At 40.0% G+C, this 24,940-nt stretch overlaps 1 long non-coding RNA gene across 1 annotated transcript in view; it reads left to right on the top strand.

Moving 5' to 3' along the window:
• LOC134429313 (uncharacterized) overlaps positions 1-24,940 on the top strand; it is a 103,086-nt gene that overhangs the window by 35,123 nt on the left and 43,023 nt on the right. Inside the window, exons 2-3 of the long non-coding RNA XR_010030573.1 lie at positions 462-583; positions 3,790-3,868. This is a non-coding gene — a long non-coding RNA (uncharacterized LOC134429313). The remainder of the gene's footprint in view (positions 1-461; positions 584-3,789; positions 3,869-24,940) is intronic.

Genomic DNA, 24,940 nt, shown 5'->3' with positions numbered 1-24,940 from the left:
CTGTATGAACCTAGCACATGGCACTTTTCAACCAATAACAGGATGTGACTTCTTGGTATATACCAAAATGGAATAGAGGAAATGAGCAGGGACAGGGAATGTGTTTTGTATTGAGATTTGATGAGGCAGAAGAAAACAGTTCCAGATTTTAGGAGCTTCATGAAACATTTTCAACTAACAACCTGTTTTAACATTTTTTAAAAATCCTTGGTTTCTTCTTGACTTCTTATGTTTTGTTCTTAATGTTTTGTTTATTTTTAATTAAAATATGAATATTGTCTGAATTACTGATCATTTCTTCTGTCTTTTGATATGAAGTTGTCACATATTTATGAATACACTCTGGAACAGGGAGATTTAATAACTGACTGACTATTAATGCTACCAGTATTTGTTTTGAAGGAGAAAATTCAAAGAAAAGCAAGCAATGGTTAGTTATCTAACAATTCCTCATGGTTTAGATACAGAATGTCAATGTACTTCGTGCTGTGACCCAGTGGCCAGGAGGATGTTTTGGCTGGAAAAGGAAACTGCAATGGATAACTTCAGAAAGTTCAGTCTCCTCTCTTGAGATCTCCAGGAGGTGAGTGAGAGGGTCTGTCCCTGCTAAATATAACTGAATGTTGTGTATGTAACACAGATATAAGCAAAACTGCAGTCTGCTACTTCAATCCCTCATCCAATGTTTGGGTTCTCTTTTGCTTTGGTCAGATCCAATCTTGTGTGAGAGTAAAAACATTTTCTTTAATTATATGAAAGGAAGGCTTGGAGACTGACTAAATATACAAACATTTTAAAAAACTCTTACACACAAGTATGAAGTACAGTACTGCTGTCATGATCTGTTGATTATTTTTAGGCTATCAGTTAAAAGCATTTTATAAGATCAAAGTTGTATGGCTGTTAACCCTTTTGGGGTGACCCCTTAGCCAAATGCCAGCAGCCTGGATTTCTGTTTCAAGGACAAAGAGAAGGAAAAGGGCTTGGATGGGTTCTTTGGTCCATCTTCATTCTGAAAGACCACAGGATCTTTCCTGGAGCTCTCCAGCTATAAACTGCCACTCTCCTGATAAGAAGTTCCCCAGTTTTTCTTTCTACCAATTTCTATAACAAAACAATATTTCCTTCATTTTATTTGACCACACCCATGACACCGTCTCTCAATTCAATGGCTTTATATTCACATTTTCTGCTGAAGTACCTGTCCAAAACTTGCCATGCCAGCTTTATGTCCCTGCAGTTATAACCAGTAAGCCTCTGAGGCCATAGGTAGCAGCTTTGGATCAAGTCTTGTTGTTTCTAGGAATCTCACTAAATGCAGTTTAATTATTTCTTTCCTTGAGGCTGAAGGATGGGTGTTTAACATGACCATGGCTAAACCAGTTCAGTAATTGTCTGGAGACCAAACAGTCACTCAAGAGCAGTCACTGATTTTTTCCAGGATAAAAATATTATTATTTCCTGGCCTTGCCATATGGGTTTCATAGGAGTGGGACACATAGCCAATTAAGTGAGACAAAGGTTTAACTTAAAGCAATAATGAGAGTGCATTTAGTGCACTTTGGAGCCATGGTTATCATTACTGAATTATAAATATTAATAACAGTTAAACACATTGTCAATGGTGCAGCCATTAAACATCTGCTGCCTCTGTTACATGCTGCTTTTTAGCTGGAGTGAAATCTCTACTTTGGGGCGTGTGGAAGTTGATTTTTGATATTTGATCATTGATATTTGTGACAGTGTAACCCAAAGTTCTGGTGTCTCTATGATGGCATTGTGACTACAAAATGGCTAGCATCACACATATACTTTTCAGGAGTATTTGTTTTTCCAGACTTTTGCTGGGAAATGTTATTCTCAATGACTGCAGAAGCACCAGACAGGATCCACTGTTGCTTGCATTGCAGGCTCAGGGCTTCAGGCACAAGGGCTGTGCCAACAGGATTTGGGCACCAAACTGCCTCTGCAGGAAAGGAACACTTATCTCCTCCTCATCTATGCACTGTGGTGCCATGAGAATATCTGTGCCTGAGTGGCCCACAAATGAGTTCCTTCAATGAAAACAATAATCTGATTTTTTTTATCTAATAACATGTTGGAGGATATGCTTGTCTTCTCTCAGAATCTGATTTTCTTGATATCTACCAAAATGTCCTGAGCAAAAATTGTCAAATACAGATTATTCTGAGAGGAATCATTTATTTATAATCTTTCTTTCAGGAGTGAACACTACAAACATTTTCTTTAATCTCTGAGCACATAAATGAACATAAAACTGTGCATAATGCTTAGGAAGTGGAACAGCAAGAAAGAAACTTTACTCTGACAGATTTTATTTTTATAAGGGTTTCATTTGGTGCTTTTAACACAGGTAAATGTACCTTGACAATATGCCAGAAAAAGAAATAAAATAATTTCAGCTGCCAGATATTTTTCTCAGAATTACTTTGTTCCAAATCTAAGGCCTAGTAGGGAAGAAATGATTAACTCCCAAGGCCATTTAAGCATCAAACTGTACTTCTGGCAATAAAAAAGTCCTCTTAGAAGGAAGAAAGAAAGATGTTCTCAAAAGAACATCTCATTCTGAAAGCAGGTGTAATCAGAATTCTGTTAAAGTGGAAAGAGAGAAAATTGAGAAAGAAAGGAGTAAAGTATCTGCAGTTCTCCAGATTTCATAGGAGGCAGAGAATAAACCCACTCCAGGTCATAGGCAAGACAGTATGTGGACATATATTCTGCTGAATTGATTTCAAATCCAGAAAGAACACTCTATTTGGTTGGTCAAGTAAAAAATTAAGAGGTAGTTTTATCTAAAAGGAAGAGGCTATCTTATAGTGAATTCTTAAATTTAGAGGATGAAGTTCCAATAAGACCAAAGCCCTGGAAATGTTAGCTAGAGACGAAACATTTTTAATATGCAGTGGAAGCAGCTACTATAATAACTACCAATTATCAGAATCCAAAACCTTTATTAAGAAAATAATCAAGTGGCCATGCAATATTTTTATACTAAGGACTCAATGAAGTTTTATTTGAATTTAAATGTAGGTATGTTTTGGATTCACCTTTGAATCTCACGGTAAGTCAATTCTGCTACAAGAACTACATCTTTAGTGAAATCACCAAGGACTTTTGGAGGTAAAGATATTTACACATTTTTAATATCTTAGCTCTTGATTTACATCAAAATCCTATTAGTTAGCTCCCATGTATATTCCACAAAAAAGAAGAGTAACATTCAATATGCAATATTCATTCAGAGTGTAATTGAATCAATGACATTAAATGTACAGATAAATTTAACCACTATAGGATTATGGATAAAAACATATTTAGCAGAAGCAATAAAATGACAATTTAACATATTAAAGGGCGAGCAGCAATTTTTCATAAATAAAACAGGGACAAGAACAGATCCCAGCAGAAGCAGAAAGTGGAAATTGTGAAGTAAACTGGTTAAACGAGACATCACTATGCCACAACACTGTACATTACCAATGCAGAACTCAGTTGAAGGTGTCACAGTGTAAATGTCAGGTCTAAAAAGAATTCTGTATAATCTGCAAATTCATTGCAGTGATGTTAAGCAATTTTACAGTAAATTGACAGAGTTGTGTATGACCCATAGAAAGATAAGTGTTCACCATACTTCAGTGGTAAATGCACTGAGAATATTAGCTTAGACTTGGATTGTTTCCTAATATGTTTGGTTGCTTCTTGCAGTGATTTCTGTTTGGAGCACAGGGGCCTGAGACAACTTACCCTGTATGAATCTTTCCTTTGCAGTGAATTTCTAACTTAAAAGTAAAGGAAAGACGAATGGAGGATTCTGTCCCCAGTTTCCCAAACCATTCTTGATATTCAGGTAAATTGAGCAACTGTTTCCCATCCAGTATGATTTACAGTTCACATTAAATCTTTCTTTGTTCAGCATTTTGTGGGTGCCAACATTTGAAAGCCAAACCCAGCAATGATTTTGGCTAGAAAGTAAGAACATACTTCTGTATGTATTGGTTTGGTGGGTTTTTGGCAGGATGGGATGGTGAAGTGCTCCTGTGAGTACACACCCAGGAGGCGTGTTACAAACTGCTTGCTGACCTTGCTTTGTCTTGAACTAGATATTCTTGCACCATGAGTATCAAGTGGAAAGTTTAAAAAAAAAAAGGAACCACGCTCTCACTGTGTTGATAAGAAACATTACCCTGTGATACTTGCTAAAGGATTTAGTGCCACTAAATTCAGTCTAAAACTAGCTGGAGGATAATCTGATAAAGTTAAATTCACTCAATTTATAAACATTTGCATGTTATTTATTCATATCGTTTACATGTGTTTGCCCTGATAACAGGAGCCTATGTGAAACAGCTGTCAGCAGCCACCAGGATTTGCTTGTTCACTGCTTTTTGCTGGAAGCCAAAAACAACTGCCCAGGCCCCATGAATACATGCAGTTCATTTATCCCAATTAGAAACTAATTTCAGGCAAGTGCCACTAACCAAGAACAATGTGAGACAGAACAAGAGAAATTATCTACAGCAGTGCAGTAAAAGAAAGAAATAACAAATGAACACTGAGACACTGCATAGAAAGTGATGGTTTTTATTTTCAAGTTACAGATAATGTGTTTTTCTGGTACTGTGGTCTGTATTATCTGTGCAGACACATCAGGCTCATATTTGGAATTGAGTTGGAGTGTTGTTTTTGTGTTTGCAAAACTCAGGTGGGAGCCTTGCATGAAAATGCTTTTTCCTCTACCTGCATTCATAAATAGCATGGGAATAGCCCTGCTCACAGCCCACTGTCACACTGACCTCCTGCAATTGGCCAGAAAACCTAAGCCCTAAAACATTTCAGAGTTTCAGAATCACCTGCTGTTTCTTTCCATTTTGGGCTGAGATTCTAGGAAGGCTCTTCCTCAATGGATGGCTGGTTCTTATTGCTGAGCTAAATCTGAGTGCTTAGATACAGCTGATCCAGAGTTTGACCAACTGTGATTTCCCTTTTATTGCTTCTTTTTAGTGCTGATCATAAGCTGTGATATATATTGAAAAGGCCAAGATCATCCAGTCTCTTGTGCAGACATATAAACTAAGTGAATGACAAAGTACAAATTTGACAGCTACTGCCATTCTATGGACATACAAACTTCCCTGTCAGCTTAGTAGGAATCCTATACATTTTTCCTCGTTTGTTTTAAAAAAATTCTTTACAGTTTTGCACAAAATTGTAACAAAAAATGCTGTAAATAAAATATTAAGGCTGTAATAAAATTTTGCAACAGCAGTGTAGAATTATGGTACATCAGACAAAAACAGAGCAAAAGAGGTAAGAGAAGGCTGAAAAAGGAGGACTTGGCCCTGGTTACAGAGGGTTGGGTTGGATTAGATAGGCAGAGTACACACCCCTAAATCCATGGGCCTTGATGGGATGCACCCACAGCTACTGAGGGGGCCGGCAGATGTTGTTGCTCTGCTACTCTTCATTACCATTATCTTTGAAAAATCATGGAGAAGTCCTAACAATTCTGTGATTCTGTGACTTAATTTCACATAATTTTAAAAATATCTATAAATATCCATTAATTGGTTCTAACTGAAATGTGTCACCTTTTCAGGGACACAGTGTCATCCATGTGTATTGTAGTGAAGCCATTTGGCACTTTAAATTTCATTACAACACACAGTCTAATGTAGCACATGAGTTATTGAGGGGATAAATTAGAGTAACAGTACTTTTATAAATATTAAAATATGTAGCAATGGATATTGGAAATATTACTAATCCCCTAACTTGTATAATATTTGACTTGTTCTATACATGAAACTGGCTTGTTGTCAGCCATTTCACTATATGATAAACAAGAGATTCTAATCTGGAAAAGATGCTGAAGCATTATGAATATAAGTACAGCTCATACTAATTTTTACAATGCTATGCTAAGAAATTTTGATATACCACACCATGATACCATAAACTAAGTAAATACAATCAAAGAATATGAAAAGAAAGTAAAATTCTAATTTTTCACTTAGTACAATTGCTTTGAAATTCCGTATGTGGAACATTTGATGTTTTTCTGACTTGAAAAGAAAAACAACCAGGATCTCAAAAACACATTAAAGGTGGACTTCCAGATCTTGATCATGTCCAATGGTAAGTGTACAAATCCTATTAGAAATAGAAGTTATCTTGGTCAAAACCAAAGAAAATATAAATAAATTTCCAGTAGCATTTCAGTGCAACACCTTGAGACAAATAATATTATAGCAGGCAAGGTAGCTACCACTAGACTATCAAAAGAAAGGAGATTAAAGTATTCATGAGACCTTCAAATGGGTGTCCTGCTTCACAAGTATAGTTTGAATTTCAAATAACATGAACTAAGTAGATGCTACAGATCACTGCACTTGCCTGTCAGTGTTACATGTGAGGCTTAGCAATTAGTTCTAGGACTTAAATTTGCAGGAAGAGATAATGATGTACAATAAAACTTAGGAATCCTAATTTGACATTGATGGCATGAGTGAAATGAATGAGTGAAAATTAAGTTTTGTCCATGTGCCTTCCTTCCTTCCTTCCTTCCTTCCTTCCTTCCTTCCTTCCTTCCTTCCTTCCTTCCTTCCTTCCTTCCTTCCTTCCTTCCTTCCTTCCTTCCTTCCTTCCTTCCTTCCTTCCTTCCTTCCTTCCTTCCTTCCTTCCTTCCTTCCCTTTTAGGGTAAGACAATTGGAAAGCAAAGTTAAAACACTTCTGATCTTCTGACACTGTAAGTCTGCAACAATACATCAGCTTTATACAGCATTTAATAAATGCACTTGGTTATTTTAAAATATACTTTATGTCTTGGAAATAGATACCTTATGTACCATTAGGGGCAAAACTGGTTGAAATGAGTTGTGCAATGTCAATTTTATGTTATATAATTATTCATATATAATGAATGATGTATATTTTCAAAACAATTATGTGCCTCACTACTGACACAGAAATTACAGATGGCCTGTGTTAAATATTCTTTTTTTTAAATTATGCATGAGGCTTATCCAAAAAATCTTGAGCAGTGTCAGAATGAGACTGAAACAAAACTTTGTAGCTTTATAATAGCCTCTCATTGCAACTGATACATTCTGTTTCCTAGTTTAGACATAGGATACTAATGTAAAGATAAAATGGTTCTGTTACTTGGTTGGCTGTAGTAAAAGAACTGGAAAAAAAGAAGAATTGAAACTGAAGGTACAAGTTACAGAACCACATTATTATATTATTCCCAGGGTCAAGAATTAGCATTTCTTCTGTTACCTTATACTTCCTCCAGTGTCCTCTAGCCATCAAATTCTGCTTCTGTAACTCCAGACTTCAGGATTTTATAGCTGTTGTTGGTTTGTTTGGGTATTTTTATATTTGTTTGTTTGGTTTTTTTATTTTTTTTTAATGCTTTGGACTTCATAAATACTAAAATAAGCTTTGATTTTCAGTGCTAAGATTTTGGAGGAGAAAGTTCATGTTCCATGAAATTGCACCAATGCCTTTATTAATTACCTCTTGTTTACACATCAAGGTCACATTGGAGACTGATTTCCTTTACTTAAAAAAGTGTAACATAGGCAGTGTTGATTGTTCAGATATTATTGGCTTCTAAGTTCAATTTCAGACTCATTCTTACATGACTGAGCACAGTACTCCAAGCCTCTGCTCTTGTCATGGTGAGTTTATGAACATTTTGCAGTGAGATTTCTGTTAACCCTGAGGCTGTCAAACAGTATTTAAAATAAACCAGCACCTGATCATCACTGAACATTTGCCTACTTATAAAGAACAAAAGAGGAAACAACAACAACAACAAAAATAAAGTAATTAACAACTACTTGGTTCCCACACAGCAAAAACTAGATGTCAACTGATCGTTCTTTATGCTTGCATATGCTTTTAAAAATTTTTTTTTTCAACAGCTATCCCCATCAGAACATGTTCTACAGTTGTAAATCAGTGCCAGTGAATTAAATTTTGCTCAGGGCATTGTGTACAATTGCAATATGGATATTAATGCAGGGAAAATAAACAAAGAAAAAATGCTTAACATGACAGAACATCTGACTTATTAACTGATTCAGTATAAATGAATGTCAAGCAAATGACAGCCCCAGGATCCATCCAACACAAAGTTGTTTGAAAAAGCAATTCAACAATGGCTTAGAATATGTTATTCTTTCATTCAGTTGCTTGTGCTTCCAAGGGAGGTAAACATACCTTCAGCCAAAAAAAAAAAAAAAAAAAAAAAAACAAAAAGGAAAAGAAACACACCGCTTCAAGTAAAATATTCCATAAAAGAGAATTTCTATTTCAGAGGGTCAGGCTAAAGACAGTGATTAACAGGAGAGAATGTCTGACTGAAGGAAAGAAAGACTTCTTTCTGAAAAAGGAATTGCTGAAGATGAGAAGCATGAAAAGCCCATTGCCATGGTGCTGGATGTGTTGTTGTTTCTTTTTGACCTCACCTTGTCCAGTCAAGATGACTAAAAGCCTTACTTTGTTATTTACTAGCTTTTAAGCATATGGTTTTTGACAGTCTTCATTATTCTTTAATAAGTTTCTTTTGTAGTGGAGCTCACCCTTTAGAAACTCAGTTAAGGAATTGAGTTGAATGTTTCATCTAGAGCAGGTTCATTTTAATTTATTTAAATATGTAAAGACATTCTGTTTTGTTTTGTGGGTTTTTTTAAATACCCGTGGGCTTGCAGGCAGAGAGGTATATAGCCTTATCTCTGAGTGAAAATTCAGCTCCCAGTTCCCTGCAAACTTTTCCTTGTTCAAATTAGGGCATCTCAATGCAAGAGCTTGTTAAAGTTTCATGTTATAAGGGATGGGTTTGCCTTGGCAGATTAATTTAACAGCAGGAAAATCTACTTCTGTTTTTCTTAATGCCAAGTTTTAAAGCCTGCTTACTTTGTGGGTGGTGTGATCCAAGAGGAAGCAGGGTAGCCACAGGCATGGGATCAGAGCTTCGTCCTTATGCAGGAGTGGGTGTGTGGGTGTGAGAGAAAAGAAGGCATGAGGTTTCTATCCTTCCTCCTTGCACTCCAATCACTCCCTGGGCATCCCGGGCTGCTGAGCATGTTTGTGACCAGACACACTGGGCCAGGGGCCTCCCCTACACTTCTGCTGGGCTGGGAAGCCTGGAAAACTTGCAAACAGGCTCCTGGGTTTGAACCAAGAGGAGGCAGAGGAAGCCATGTGAGCAGGCAGGACCTGGCTGTCCTAAGGAGCTGCACAAAGCCCAGAGCAGGCTCCCCTGAGCCCACCACGGCTGCAGGATGGGACACGGGGCTCCCACCCAGCCAGGCCAGCGCGGGCAGGGAGCAGCTGCACAAAGGCCCACGGGACACACGGCTTCCCAAAGGGGCAACATCACAGCAGCCCCACACAGTGCAGGCCTTTTCCCATGCACACCTCTTTGGAAAGAGCTGTCAAATTAAAATGAGCCCTTTTGTATGTGCTGAGGGTAATGGTTAATGTAATAAAACTCAACAGCATTTACAACATGAGCTTGTGTGAACCACGGAACCAGAGTTTGTGGGCTGCTCCCCACTTGGTTTTCATATAAGTGTAATGATCAAAAGAGGCAATTTAATAATGGGCCAGGGAGTGATACAAACAAACAGACTTCATACACACCAAAAGGAACCACAGCACCTTCACCCAGAACAGGCAAAATCTGCTTTCCTTTGGGCCTGGATGTTGCAGCTTAAACTGCTGGTGGGGCTTGGTCCAGGTGTATACTCAGGTAAAAATTTAGGTTGCGGCAGGTCCTGCTGACATATCTGGGTGAAATTTTAAATTGGCTCTAGTGTTTTACTGATCAGAATCCACTCAGGGTCATCCCTGTGCTGCTGCCACAGTAGGTGCTGTGCTAGCTGCCCCCAGCCTGGACAGTCCAGGGGCACCCAGCATGTCTCAAGTCATGTTTTAGCATGGAAACTCTTGGAGATATTCCTTTAAACCACAATAAATTTTACTTCTCCTAAGACTACCAGAGGCAAACACTAGGTAGAGTGTCTGGTTTGACAGTTTAATGCATTAATTGCATTTGGCAATTCTGACCACTATCAAATTTGAAATCATGAACTTGCACATTGATATTTTTACCCATGACACTCAGGAAGAGGACAGAGACTCTTTTCTAGCTCCTAAGACTGAGAGACAGTATGAAATAAGGCCCAGTGATATTTGTTGTCTTGTAGCCTGTTTACTGTAAGGAGAAGCTATAGGACTCCCTTTATTGCTTTGGTAAGAGAAAAAGTCAGTCAGAATATAGACTTCACTGTTCAGCTTAGGTCACGATTTTCTGTTGTTTGCCAAAGCAGGATGAGATTGGAATTCCTGAGAGTAAAACTTGTCTTGTAGCTGCCTTTGCACACCTGTGACCACACGGATATCTTACTTTTGCACTCAGTTTTCTCTGATTTGTTTTCCCAAGACCAATCTCTTTCTAAAATATCGATACAGGAGCATGGGGAGGGCAGCAGAGAGCCCATTCAGTGCCAGCTTCTCCTCTGCCCTGCACTGTGAGCTGTTCTGCTGCTCACAAGCTGATGTTTTTCTCACCCCTTCCATCTTCTTCTACTTAGCCTAACTCCAGCCCCTGCACCTGCTACTGCAGGATATTGCCATCTATAGCTTTCCAACACTTCATATGCTGATGAATAGTTGGCTTCTGGTTGCTTCAGCAAAAGTCCCCAACTGCTGCTGAATTCACTCTCCAAGTCCAGAACAGAAGGGACATTTATTTACCTCTCCTCATACTGATTTCTGCCCTTAGTTACTGGTTGGCAAAGAATTCATGCTCAAGGTGCTTGGATCTGTAAAGCATGCTGTTCTTGGCTAACTGCAATATTAGGAAATTCCGTAGGAAAACAAACTGGCCTGTCTCTTGTATAGATATCACTTTAAAAATTCTCTCAATGGAATCCCATAGTGACAGAGTAAAATGGACAGAATTTAGAGCAACAGAGCCTTCCATAGCAAAATGCTTAGAAATTAGTCGTAAACAAATAAAAATTAAAGAAATTAATTTTCAAATCCAGCAAAAAACACTGTCCACATCTTAATTACTGTTAAGTACTTTTTTTTTTTTAATGGTGAATTTGCAGGTTGCTGTACTAATACTACACAGCATTCCTTTAAGGCTTAAGCACATACATTTAAAAGCTGATAACTTTTCCATTAGAAGTGCTTAAATCCTTTTATGATATATTCAGGGATCAAGTTTCACAAATTCAGTATTCAAGCCAACTAAAGTCAGATGTCCTAGTACCACAAAGCTTAATGAGTGAACTTTTGCCTCACTAAGGTCTGGAAGATAAGAAGAGATGAACACTTTAAAATAAAGGCAAACATTTGTTCCAACATGTAAATGTATTTGTTCAGACTGTAAATTAAATTCAATTAAGTTCAGAGAGTAGTATCTTAAGCATTTTGCTAATTATAGTTGTGAGTTTCAACTCATTAAACTCAGATAGTACATTTAGGGAAAGAGAATCTGCCAGGAAACTGCCCATTACACGGGCTGGTTATCTCATTTCCATTAAAGCACCACTAAAACTTTGAGATGTGCCTTCAAGACACTCCACAGGAGCAGGACAAGAAGGGGAGAGAACCAGGGCTCTTTTTGCCAACAAGAGCAAAACGAGGTGAGCTGCAGAAAGGAATTTGTGTTTTCTGGGGGTACAAAACCTATAGCTGCACATCCAGGAATGCTCTCATTCAGCATTCAGGTGACTGCTGTCCTCAGGAGTCAGTTTGTGGTGCTGCCCACCCTGACAAACCCCTGGGACTGGCTGGTATCTCTCAGGTTAGAATCACACTTCTGCTCAAAAAAGATAACTCATTTGAAAAAGCTAAATTTCTCAGCAAATTATGGCCAAATAAATGGTCACTTTTGTAAAAAGTGCAAGACTTCAAGGCTTGATTTAGGTATCATTTCACCTAAAATGTGAACAAAACTATGCCAGCAAACAAGAAGATAAGAAGGGGAACTGGGGTCAAACTGAAACTCTGATATGGGGTAGGAAAGGGCATGAGAACTATAACTGGGGCAAATGTAACCTAAACTGCATGAAGAGGAGATGGGAGAGTCCAGAAGGATGTATTGGGAGCCTGCATGTTCCCCAGTCGAGGGAGAAAACAGCATAAAGTGGAAGGAAACTGAATATTTTCAAGTCCCTGGCATAAAGAAGCAGGAAGTAGGCATTGAAGGGAACTGGAGAAGTACAAATCAACAGGAGGTTGACACGTCAGGAGAGAGACAGGGAGGATTGCAGCCTCTGGAGACTAAGCCAAGAACATGGCTTACAGAAGCTGCAAAATGTGCAACCAAGTGTTTTCATAGAGGGACTAGCTAGTGTTGGCACAAGACAGCAAGTGTTAGCACTGGAAGACAGAAGAAGTGCTCAGTGTGTGACAGTGATGAAGTCCCACGCAGCCCTGTGAAAGTATGTCTGAGCTGCACAAACCGCGAGCTCGCTTTGAGCTGGTTAGCCAAGCCTCAGAAGCAGTCTGTGCATGTTAACATTGCCTTCATTAATTTAACTGGGCTAATACCCCTAATTTGTTGGAGGGATCTGTAACTGCCCTTTGCAGGGTTAGGCAGCTTACCTTTGTTAGAAAGAGTCACTCCAGAGACAGCAAAACAGGTCAGATCTTCACAAACCCATTCAAACCCTTAATTTCCCTATGCATGTCCTTGGTCCGTGATTAGACTGAGCAGAGACTCCCAACAAGCTCAGGCTGCTGCACACTGACCTCTCTTAACTGCTGCCAAAGCTAACAGCCACGGCTATGCTCGCACCAGGTGGTCTCTCTTTAAGAAAATGCTCTTTCACTTTTCTCCTTCTTTTCTTAAAAAACATTTTATTGTATGATAGAGAAATCTTGCCCCAATGCACGCTATTTGCAGCAGACAAAAAGTGCTGCTTATATGTTTTTTGTGTGTTGTGTTTTCATACTGCTCTAAACCTTTTGGCTGGGTTTGAACTCCTGCCAGCATTTTAGCATAGCAACTTGCTTTCTTCATGACATTCAGCAAGTGGTTTTGCCTCCTCAAAGACTTGGGCTACAACCCAGGGAGAATTTTACATTATGAAAGAATGAAAAATTGGTTAGAGCAGGAGCAGCACAAGCCACACACCTCCTTCCCCTGGCCGCAGACTAACCCAGCACACTGTCTCTATGGTCTGGGTACGTGATGTTATGACTGTGATCATGTGGGTCCAGCAGACAGGGGAACATAACTTGTTTTATGGAGCAGAGGCTATTCACAGGGCTATTGTGTGCTTGCTGCTACATGCATGGCTTTAATAGGCTCCTGCTTTCTTGTCTGACTTTGCACACATTGCAGAGCAGGATAACACAGGTAGGAACCAGACATCCTGAAAAAGTGGGAAGGCAGACAGGCACATCTTCCTCTGCAGCCACCCAGCCTACCTGCTCCTGGCTGCCCTCTTCCCAAATCATGGGAATCACATGAAGGGGAGGGAACATTTTCCCAGGGGAAGAGGGAGGTTTGGGCAGGCCATGACCTAGATAAATTATCCTAGCAGCCTGTGGATGGTTTGCAGAGTGTAGGTTAAACAATTCCGATATGCACAAGCACTGTGAGAGCCAAGCCCTACTGAAACCAACAGAAAGCTTTCCATTTGCTTTAGGGAGCATTGGATCAAACATTAAAGATAGGCAGAAGCGAAAATAAGAAACCTCTCTGTGTTGCTGGCACAGTGACTGTAAATACCACTGGAACAGAAAAAACCACAGGATACCCCGAGGCTGCATGGGTGTTGCTGTCCAGTGATTGGGTTTTATTTGTTCCCTACCTCAGTGGAGCTACTCTACACCACTGGATAAACCTGGCCTTCACTCTTTGCTCAGGAAGGTTTCAGTTTAGTTACTTTTATCACTGGGCTCAGGGTGCTCACTGTGCAGATTATGCCGGGTAACAGGAAGAAAGTATCTTTAGGTAATTGTGCCAGCATGGGGAATAAAAGAAAGCATTCTTATAAGACTGATAGGCAGGACAAACTTGAAAACATTATTCCTGAGCCAGAAATACAGATTCCTCTTCCAACAGTTGGTTTCCTGTTGGTTAGACTCAATGAGATATCATTTGCAGGAAGGAACAGAGTCCTTCAGTGCAAATTGTGCAAATGACTCCTGATGCTGCATTGCTTTGGGCAGATTATCATTCTGTCCCTCCTTTTAATCATCAGCTACTGACAAGTTAGTGGTGATTTTATTAGCATCACTTGTTGGGAATGGTGCCTTAATTTATGGGGATTTTTTAATTTATACTTTTTAAAAATTAAAGCCATTTGATGCTAGGTAGTGAATTTTGTAAATTAATAAAAGAAGCAATAAGAAATGGAATAATAATATCAACAACGAAATGCTTTCTTAAAAAAAGAGCAATGTTATACATCAACAATAAAGATGAACAGTGAAGAGAGACACCTTCTCCTTACAAATACTTCTGGGTGAGAAAACATCTTCACAGCTGGGGAATTAGTCCCACAAGCATCAAACCTTACACGTGTGAACACATTAGCTTAATGAAATCCCTAAAACCAGAGCAATTTGGAAAATTTACCTTGGAGGGATGAAGTCTACATTTGCAGCATTGTGAGACATCTTTCACAAGACTCATCTCAGTGCTCTGCCTCCTCCTTTTTTGGTGCTTTCAAATGCACAGCCAGGTCACAGACAGAGTGGGACTAATTTCAGGTTTATGCCTTGAGTCTTTCTTTTCCAACCAGGCATTCTCAGCTGTAGGCAGGCTTGTGAAATCCTGAACTTTCAGTCTTGAACTCGAAAAACAACCTTCAAGTCCTGCTGTACATTGGGGCAGCAGGGTAGAGAGTCCAAGCTTCTACTTCCTTTCGTGCATCTATTTCCACCTAATTCCCAAGACTCTCTTGCCCTCACTTCTTTGTCTTCATAAAAAAGCTAGCATTAACCTGGTTTAAATAAATACAATTAAAAAGCCATCCATCTTAATAGTCTACTCCTCTTGCATTTGCTGTGTAAGAGCAAAATTTCAAGCTTCACCCAAGGCCTATGAGGATAAATTTCAAGAAGGGCAGGACCTTCCATTTTGAATAGCTAGATGGCTTTAATTTTAAAAACAAGAAATCGATGCATTATTTTCATTCATTGGAATTTTGTGTCAGTTGCAAAATCAATTCTTTTCTTATTAAAGTACTTGCATTCCCAGTAAAACACTTTGTGACATAGAATCTCCATTAGGATAGAGCTGGACCATGCTCCCAGAAGGCCACAAACTTTTATCGTAATCACAGATTTTGCATAGTAAATAGGAGGCTGAGTTAACTCCTGAAATTCCTTTTGAAGGAGCAGTGCGCATGTAGCCTTGATTACCTTCAGGAACAGTGCAAGTGTGGGCAGCTGTGTACAGAGAAAATTGGACCTAGGACATGTAATTAAGATCTTCCCAGACCATAACAGAAAGTCATTTAATACCTCTTGGCAAAGTCTGATATAACAAAACCACAAGATTCTGCAGAGAGAAGGGGAGAATATGACCAGATTTACTGTGATCAGGCCTGTGTAGTGATGAAAAATAAAGGTAAGGAATGAAATAAAAGGCCAGGAATTTGGTTTGAACCAGAGTTTTAGTTTGTTCTTATCTCTACTGAAAGTGACTGCTCTATTTAGTTTTGAATAACTGCTCTGCAAGTGGGATTAAATTTTGTTCTCTCCCTTGGTTTAGTGTTGCAGCAGAAACAGTCTGTATTATACAGTGGCATAACACGTCTTTTAGAAAAACCCTGACAACATGAAATTCCCATAGGTGCTATGCTCACAAAAAATTAGCATAATGATGTTAGGAAGAGGTCTTTGCTCTTATAGAAACTGTATCTGTCAGAATCTTACATATAGGTTGCTGCAAACACTATAGAAATAAGAAACTAAACTGACACAATAAAATTCTTTTAGTGATTGTTCCAAAAACTTTGAAATTGACAAATTAAATTTCTTCCACTATAGTTATATTTTTACTATGGCAGTGCACAGCTAAAGAAAGAATCAGAAAACAGAGATGGAAATTATAGGCTGATGCCATAATACTATGAGACACTTCAGGGCCTAATTCAAATCTTTCTGAAGCCAGTGTTACATGTATCAGGTCTAATAGTAATAATAACAGTAATAATGGTTGTTCTTAATAATTAAGGCTGATTATGAGGCACTTAGGGTAATGCTGCTATTTGCTTTCACCACCCATGTATTTGCTTATGTGGGAATAGATTCAGCTGTGGTGAACAGCTACAGTTGTGCATGTTCAGTTTTGATGACTGCAAAGTGCTAATTGATTCTCCTTGAGCTTTTTTCCTTGAGGCTCTTTTGACTTCCATCTTGTTCAGGATTTTGGCTCACAGACTGAGTTTTATCATCATGCATCAGGATGGAATGGACTTTTCCTCCATTTATTGAAAAATTGTTCTGCAAGCTTTAAGGGACGAATTCAGCATGAAATCCAACTGGATTTTAGCAGAAAGAAAGAATGGTCCCCTCCAGGGATGAAGAGCATCTGTGCTGTTAGCTCACCTCAGCACTGACTGAGGTCTTACCAAGAGAGCTACAGCATGGGTGCTTGTTTAGAGGATGAAGCCCTGGGTCTCCAATCTGGCCATGCTGCATCCCAGTGAAGGCAGGACCGTCCTGATCTCAAATGCAGCACCTGTGCACACACAGAGCCCATCGAGGATTGCAGACATTATGACAGGCTGATAAAAGACAGTCACTGTACTAAGGAGCAGTCAAAAGCTAAACACGAGATCTAGAGGACAGAGAGGGCCATCATCTGCCAAGAACAAAGGACCAGGCTAATTCTTTTTAAAAGGACTGATTATTTTTTCCCATGAGTATTAATGTGTATAATGAAAGTGGCCACTGAAGGAAAAGGAGCAGGAAGAGGAAGATTAATAGATCACTTGCAGATTAGTGTTATGAAGCTCTTTTGAGATGTTGAATCACTGTTATCCATATAGAGAGGCATTCTGGTCTGAAATGAATGTCACCCCCAGAGTAGCTGGAGAAGAAATAGGGACATTCTTCTACAGTCAGTGTTCCAGGCATACATCCCCATTAATTCCCCAGTGGATTTCCCAGAGAAAAGTCAGAATATTTACAAGAAAGGTTTTCTCTGGCTCAAAGTCTCATGGAAAATTTTGATGCCATGGTTTATTCATTGGGGATTTCCCACAGTTCTGAGGGAAACCAAGAGGCAAAGCTCTAAGGGAGCAGGTTCTTTTGCTTTCATCTTTCCCACAGATCAGCTAGTTCTACATCTTCCTGTGAGCTGCTGCTCATAGAGAGATATGATCTTGAGGGACCATGAAATAATTCTTTGTTTTATAGATGAGACTTTGTTTCAATTAACTCATTATGTGAAGAATGAAATTAAAGGTGAAAGAAAACACCTTTCCTCAGCTGGACTTTTCTTGATGAGTTTCATGAGCCCACAGGTTCTGCTTACTGAGAAGGAAGGCCCTGAAAAAAGGTGCCTGGAAGCATGGAAGCCTCGGTCCAGGCACAAGTGCTGCAATGCCATGAGCTTCCATTCCCACTCCTTTTCTCCCTAGATTCCTTAAAAACTTTGACAAAGCAAGCCTCAATAAAGTAACTTTATACCTTAATCCAAAGCACATTATATTCATAAACAATTTCCATCATTCTCTCTTCTTCTCCCTTTTGAGACAGAATAATGTACCACTAAAATAGGATTTCTGCTTTCCTGTTGAGAACATTAGGAGCAAGAAAATAAATAGTTCTCTTCATTACCAAAGTCTCAGAGGAATGCAAACAGAGAAGAAGGAGCAAACATAAGACCTATTTCCAAGGTGTTCTGGAGTAATGCATCAGCCTCTGATCTTCAGATACACATCAGTAAATCCAGACTTTGATCTACAAAGCACTTAAGTACTTGCATAACTTGGAGCATATGAGTAGCCTCTTCACTTGAGATTAGCATGTGGCTGGGTGCTTTTCTGTACTCTGCTTTTTCAGAGGAGTGTATGGCTTAGTTATTATATATTTTGTAATGCGGGAAGGGAGGTAAGGGAGGTAAGGGAGGGAAGGGAGGGAAGGGAGGAAGGAAGGGAGGAAGGGAGGAAGGGAGGAAGGGAGGAAGGGAGGAAGGGAGGAAGGGAGGAAGGAAGGAAGGAAGGAAGGAAGGAAGGAAGGAAGGAAGGAAGGAAGGAAGGAAGGAAGGAAGGAAGGAAGGAAGGAAGGAAGGAAGGAAGGAAGGAAGGAAGGAAGGAAGGAAGGAAGGAAGGAAGGAAGGAAGGAAGGAAGGAAGGAAGGAAGGAAGGAAGGAAGGAAGGAAGGAAGGAAGGAAGGAAGGAAGGAAGGAAGGAAGGAAGGAAGTGTCGGAAGGAAGGAAGTGTCGGAAGGAAGGAAGGAAGGAAGTGTCGGAAGGAAGGAAGTGTCGGAAGGAAGGAAGTGTCGGAAGGAAGGAAGGAAGGAAGGAAGTGTCGGAAGGAAGGAAGGAAGGAAGGAAGGAAGGAAGGAAGGAAGGAAGGAAGGAAGGAAGGAAGGAAGGAAGGAAGGAAGGAAGGAAGGAAGGAAGGAAGGAAGGAAGGAAGGAAGGAAGGAAGGAAGGAAGGAAGGAAGGAAGGAAGGAAGGAAGGAAGGAAGGAAGGAAGGAAGGAAGGAAGGAAGGAAGGAAGGAAGGAAGGAAGGAAGGAAGGAAGGAAGGAAGGAAGGAACTTGGCTTAGGTTCGAAAAGAACAAACCAAACTGACTTTCCCAGCAGATGATAGACAAAATAGCAGTTTCCCTGCTGATTTAGACAAAATAAAATCTAGGATGTGTAATACATTGTAAAACAATTCAGAGCCTCTTGGCCTTATATTTAAATCACTACACTGATACATCCAGGAAATTGAAACTTTTATGAGAGAAATAGGATTCCCACTGAGTACTTGGAGCTTCAGGACTATGTGAGATCAGTTTTATTTACATTTCTTTCTTGGTTTGCCCACCTTTCTTAGCCTTTTTAACCAGGAATCCTGATCCTTACAGCCTTCAGATGAGATGATTATATGGCATGCAGATTCTCTGTTTTGGTTTAAACAATTTGAACTCATTTAAATTTAAGGCCTGAGGTAGCCCCTTTTAAAATTGAACATGTTAGGGAGACTTAGCTCATTACTCAGCTTATGGATAATGCCCAGCTCATATGAGCAGATGAATTGGCACACTGGAAGCAGAGATGGCCATGTGAAAACTGCCCGTAGACAAGGATGAAGGAGTTTCATGTCATGCAGTTAATTAGGCAGGGCCAGGGGACATTCCCAGGCACTGGAGCTTGATTATTTATACTATGAAATTGTTAGGATGATGTCTGGCATGTTTTTGGCAAAGGTACAAACACCCCATCTAACAGAATGCCGAGCAATTCCCAGGAACAGCATGGAGAAGAAATCCTTCTCCATAGGCAGTTTGTGTTCAGCCACCCTGTTCTGGAGGGTGAGTTAATTCAATAGTACAAATTCAGGCTGTTCTGCATCAGTTTGCCTCAGTGCCAGCAACTGTTCCTGGGCATGCTTAATTTACTCATAAAGATGTAGCCATAGGTCCTATTCATGGACACAGTGCTGATTCAGTTGACTTCCCACTCTATTAAAATTGAGATAGAGTTTGATTCATTGCAAGCAAGATAAATATTTAGAAATGCAGTAGAGGTGAAACCAGCAGGAGCCTGGGAAAAAACTCCAGCTGCAGGAGGATCTGCTTTGAGAATAAACAGTAATAAAAATACACTGGCTACAGATGTAAGTTCATCTAAGGAAACAAAATGAGAATGTGTTGAGCTGGCACAAGAAAACAATTATGTTGGTGAGCCATAGAATTAATGAAGTCTGATTTGCTATGATTTGTGTTTCTCAGTTGGTTGACATTGTGCAGCAGGAAAGCTATGACATAGTTGCCATCACAGAAACATGGGGGGATGACTCACACAACTGAGTGCTGCAAGTGCTGGCCGGGAACTCTTCAGGAGGGGCAGACGAGGAAGGAGAGGGGCTGGGGTAGCCCTGGTATAACATGGTATATGTTTGGGACAGTTTTGATTGCCTAGAACTAAATGATAGTGGCACTAGAATTGAGTGTTTATGAGTCACAGGGAAGGCCAACAGGGAATATCCTGGTGGGAACCTGTTACAGACTACCCAACCAGGATGAAGATGCAGAACAAAATGTTCCATAAGCAGCTGACAGTAGATTCATAACCACTGTCCCTTGATCTCATGGGAGACTTCAGCTTACCACATCTCTGTTGGATTACAATGCAGCATGGAGGAAAGAGTCTGAGAAGCTCCTGGAGTGTACAGAAGATAACTTCTGGTGCAGCTGGTGAGTGAGCCTTGGGAAGGCACCTGCTGGACCTGCTGTCTGTGAGCAGGGAAGGAATGGTGGGTGCTGTGGTGGTCAGAGCATGGCTTGGGCATAGGAGAAGTAAGGAGGGCAAGTAAGCAGAGCTGCTCTGTGGACTTTCTGAGGGCAGACTTTGTCCTGCTAAGGGTCCTGGTTCACAGAGTTCACAGAGTCTCTTGGGATACAGTCCTAGAGGACAAAGAAAAGCCAGCAGGGAAGAAAGCAGGCCTGACTGAACAGAAAGCTCGACTGGAACTCAGGGGGAAAAGAGGAGAGTTTATGATCTTTGGAAGAAGAGTTAGGTCACTCAGGAGGGCCACAGGGATGTCATGAGGTTATGCAGAGACAAAATTAGTAGCACCAAAGTCAATCTAGAACTTAAATCTGCCTACTGCCATAAAATACAATAAAAATATTTCTATAAATAAATCAGTCACAAAAGAAGGGCTAAGGAGGGCTAAGGTCAGTCTGGCATTGAAACAGGCTGTCCAGGGAATTGGTGGAGTCTCTATCCTTGAGATATTTAAGGTGTGGCACTTCAGCAGATGGTTTAGTGATGGACTTTGCAGTGCTGGTTCAGCAGCTGCACTTGGTGATCTAAGAGGTCTTTTGCAATCTAAACAATTCTATGTTTCCATGACTTTGGTTTTTAAGAAGATTTGAATAAAGGTCTCTTCTGTCTTTGTATGGTCTCTCTTCTGCTTAGATTCTCTGAAGTCTGGCCACATGTGCTTATATAATGTTCCTTTCCTTCTGTCAAGTTCCTTAGAAGATCTCTCTGTATCTGGTGACTTGTTTTATTAAAGCTTGTAAGAACTTGGTTATCTTTGAGACATCTACCTCTCTGTCAAAATCAGTCAACATCTTCAAAATTTAGAGGAGTACAAGTCTGAGAGCTGACTGCAGAATCCTTGTTTCCATAAAAAATGGGACTGCAGAACCATGGTGCATTAGGACACAGCTCATGCTCTTAGCATAGAAACAAAGAGACAGCATGGAAACTCAGGTGGGGAATATGTCAAAACCAATACATGGCAATTTGGTTAGCAGAATTCACTAATATATGATTTTTTTAAGTTTCAAACCACTTTTTCATTAATTTCTGATTCATTAACTCTTAGAAGCAGCACCCATACTGTTCAAAAAATCTTTCCAAGTGTACTGCCAAGCCCTTGAGAAGATTTATTTTCACCAACACCAGAAAAAAAATCTGGAAGAATAATAAAAAATGGATTAAAGAGAACAGAAATAATTTATCAACTGCAGACATGCAGGAATAGAAGAAGATGACTACAAAAGACTCCTCAAAAAAATCAAGGAAAGAAAGGGAATTAAGTACATCTATTTTACACTAACAGTACATCTGTGTGTTTGTCATTGTCACTGACAAGTTGCCTTGGTATGACAAGATATTACACGATATAAAGAGTATAAGGCAGAGTGCTTCATTGGAAATGTGCAGGTTTTTTTCAGGTCAGATATCTAACAGGGTTGGATTCTTCTCATTTACACTGCATGAAACAGGAACAGCTCAGTCCAACTTCAGTATTTCACAACCTGAAGAAAGAGGAAGAAAAGATTCTACCTTTGTACTTAAAATTTGTGCTTCTGGGCAGGAAATGTATAGGACAACACACCTGAAAACTGTCCCTGGGACAGATGTGCATCTGACTTCCCTGAGGCCCTCTCATACCACTCTGTATATGTTTTTCTAAAATCAGTCCCCTCTTTCTCCATTTCAATTTTTATTGGCCGTACTTTTTCTTACCAAACACTAGGTTTCCAGTTTGTGCTGGAATAAGAATGATGTGCTTGTCAGAGTACCAGTGTCCATTATTGTTCTACATTAGAGAACGAAATTGCTTATCTGAGGCTATTTAGAGAAAGTTATTGGAAGAGCTTGAAGTCAAACTTGAGTTTTATTTTTCTGCCGTTGGACCTTGTGGATTTTAATAGAATTTCTTCCAACTAAGGAGTTAAAATGCTTGTTGTTGACAAATAGTGGAGAGATGGGCTGATCTCAGGCTGTTCCCTTTGTAGACGCATATCACTTAGCCTCTGTCTCAGCTTATTCTGCTTTAGGGCTGAATTATAATGTGATTAACATGGATATTTATGTTTATGTGTCTTTTTGATGAGACAAAGCACAAAATTATTCTCAACAACCTTCAGATGAAAGTGGGAAAACCTCTCCTCATTCCTCCAGACAAAGGCCTTGATTGCTATAATGCTCCTGGGCTTGTATTCAGCCTGATTTAACATAAGTGTGGGAATAAGCAGGAACGACCTCACTCTCCCGTGGGAAGGCATGCTTGCAGGCAATGTGTTGGCCCTGTGTGTACAAGATCTCAGTATTTCCCAGCCTATGGAATATACTCCATGTGATGGAACAGATTTGGTAGGGCTTAACATCATGTAGGCTCACTGGGTCCCTCAAACCCATTTATTTTTCTCGCTTTACCTCCCTCCCCTCTCATCTGTACACCCACTGGTTTCTCTACGATATGATCCTGCCACTATGCACCACAGGTATAGAGGGCAAGAAAACCAAACCTCCTCCTCCTCCTCCTCCTCCTCCTCCTCCTCCTCCTCCTCCTCCTCCTCCTCCTCCAGCATCCTATGTCAGATTGCCAGTTTAACTCACTGAACTGCAGTGAACCATTGGCTGTTTTCTGCTGTGTTGGTTTCACACCACTTTCAAGCTTGTTCCAGCTCATCTTGGGTCGAAAGAGTGCAAGAAGAACCATAGGGGAAGGCTGTGGATGCTGGGAGCCTGGGGGAAAATGGTGAGAGTGGCCCTTGGGTGGCAGCCTGTTAGCAGCTGCCTCAGGGGGTGGGAGTCACCCTCAGGTCTCCTCAGCAGGGAGAGTGAGTCTGGTGTCACCCAGAGTGTGACGAGATTAAATCCGCGATAGCAGCAGGAAGACAGAGAGGAGAAGGAGGGAAGTCTCACCAAGACAAAAATAAGGAAGATTAACTGGAAGGAAGAAGGAAGCCAAGGGGAAACAGATTGAGAGTTGCAGGAGTTCAGTGCCAGCAGATGTTCGAAATCGGATGGGCTGAAGGAGCTCCATAGGGAAATGAGGGTTGGAAGGGAAATGCATAGGAGAACGGCAGGAACCCAGAGGGAATTGCTGCCAGGTTAGAAAAGGGAGCAGGTTGTGCTGACAGGCTTCTCTTAAGCTGCTTTTCTCCCACTCTGTCAGTCTGATTTGTTTATTTTGCCCCAGAATTCTTCAAGTCATTCTCCAGTAAGGTTTAAAGCAGAAAGAAGGGATAAGCTTCTAGCAGACCCATGTGTTTGACCCACAGTTCAGGATGTATGCAGCTAAAAGCTGTTGCATCTATCACTTTTCAGGTATTTCATTATCTCTGAGTAGAAAGCCTGCATATAATTTGGAAAATACCAGCAAGCCCTTAACCCCGGTAAAACGGTGGCAGAACAACCAAACCAGACAGACCCTTCAGTAACCCCTGAGTGTGCAAGGCAGAGTAAATGGCACCTGCAGCCACTCTGTACAACAGGAAGGGAATTTAATTTGTTCCTGAAACCTCAAGTCCAGTGCAATGCATATTTATGGACTGTAAATGTACTTCCTTGCCTTTGTTTCACTGACAAACATGCAGATTTTGCACAGTGGATGCTCACTGATCATCCTTTCTCAAACATTGGAAAGATTGGAAACTAATTCAGCTTGGAGTTTTTCCTTCTATCAAACTCCATCTGGTTTTGTGTGGTGGTAAGTTTGAATAGCCCTTTTCCCATGCTAAACCATGGATATCTAAGTGAAGAGAGCTGTGGAATTCAGAGATGATACAGCAATTTTTTTCCTGTTTTCAAATACAAATTTATAACCTTTATTGTAAACTAAAATTAACCATCTAGAACTATTTATTGCTCCTTCAATTAATCATTCATTATGTAGTTCAGTTGTTGCAACATTTTCATAACTCCAACTTTAAACACTATTCTGATTGAAAGGAAGGAGACAGATGTCTTCTTTCATTCCTTCTTCTGGGGTAATTTTTACTCTTGGGTCTTAAAATAAAAAAAAAAAATCCCATTCTGAGTACCTGGTGCAACTTGGACTGTACTATCATGTCATGTTATGAAAGAGCTGTAGGCTCAGGACTTCCCAAATTAATTGTTAACTACATTTTGCAGGCTGAAGAAAATTGAGACAAGAGAGAGAATTTTAAATTATATGACAGCCAGCAGAAAGAAAATTAAATATATTACTTTAAAAAAGAAAAATATTAATTTGTGTGATAATATGCCTATCTAAATAAAATTAGTAGCATGGAATTTATTTCCCATCTATGATGATTCTGCAGGCAGACACTCTTGTCCCAGATAATGTGGAATTATGTTCAGATTAGGCATGAAAATCAGAAACACTGAGAAAAACCTAGGATCAAAGCAAGTTATGCTATTCAGACCCCCTAAATTTACGCACTCTTAAAAGCAAAGCTAAGGCTGATATTTCTCTTGAG

Source organism: Melospiza melodia, chromosome 1 (assembly GCF_035770615.1).
Source record: "Melospiza melodia melodia isolate bMelMel2 chromosome 1, bMelMel2.pri, whole genome shotgun sequence".
NCBI lineage: Eukaryota > Metazoa > Chordata > Aves > Passeriformes > Passerellidae > Melospiza > Melospiza melodia.
Note: the sequence above shows the minus strand (reverse complement) of the source record. Positions and strands in the feature narration are given on the sequence as shown.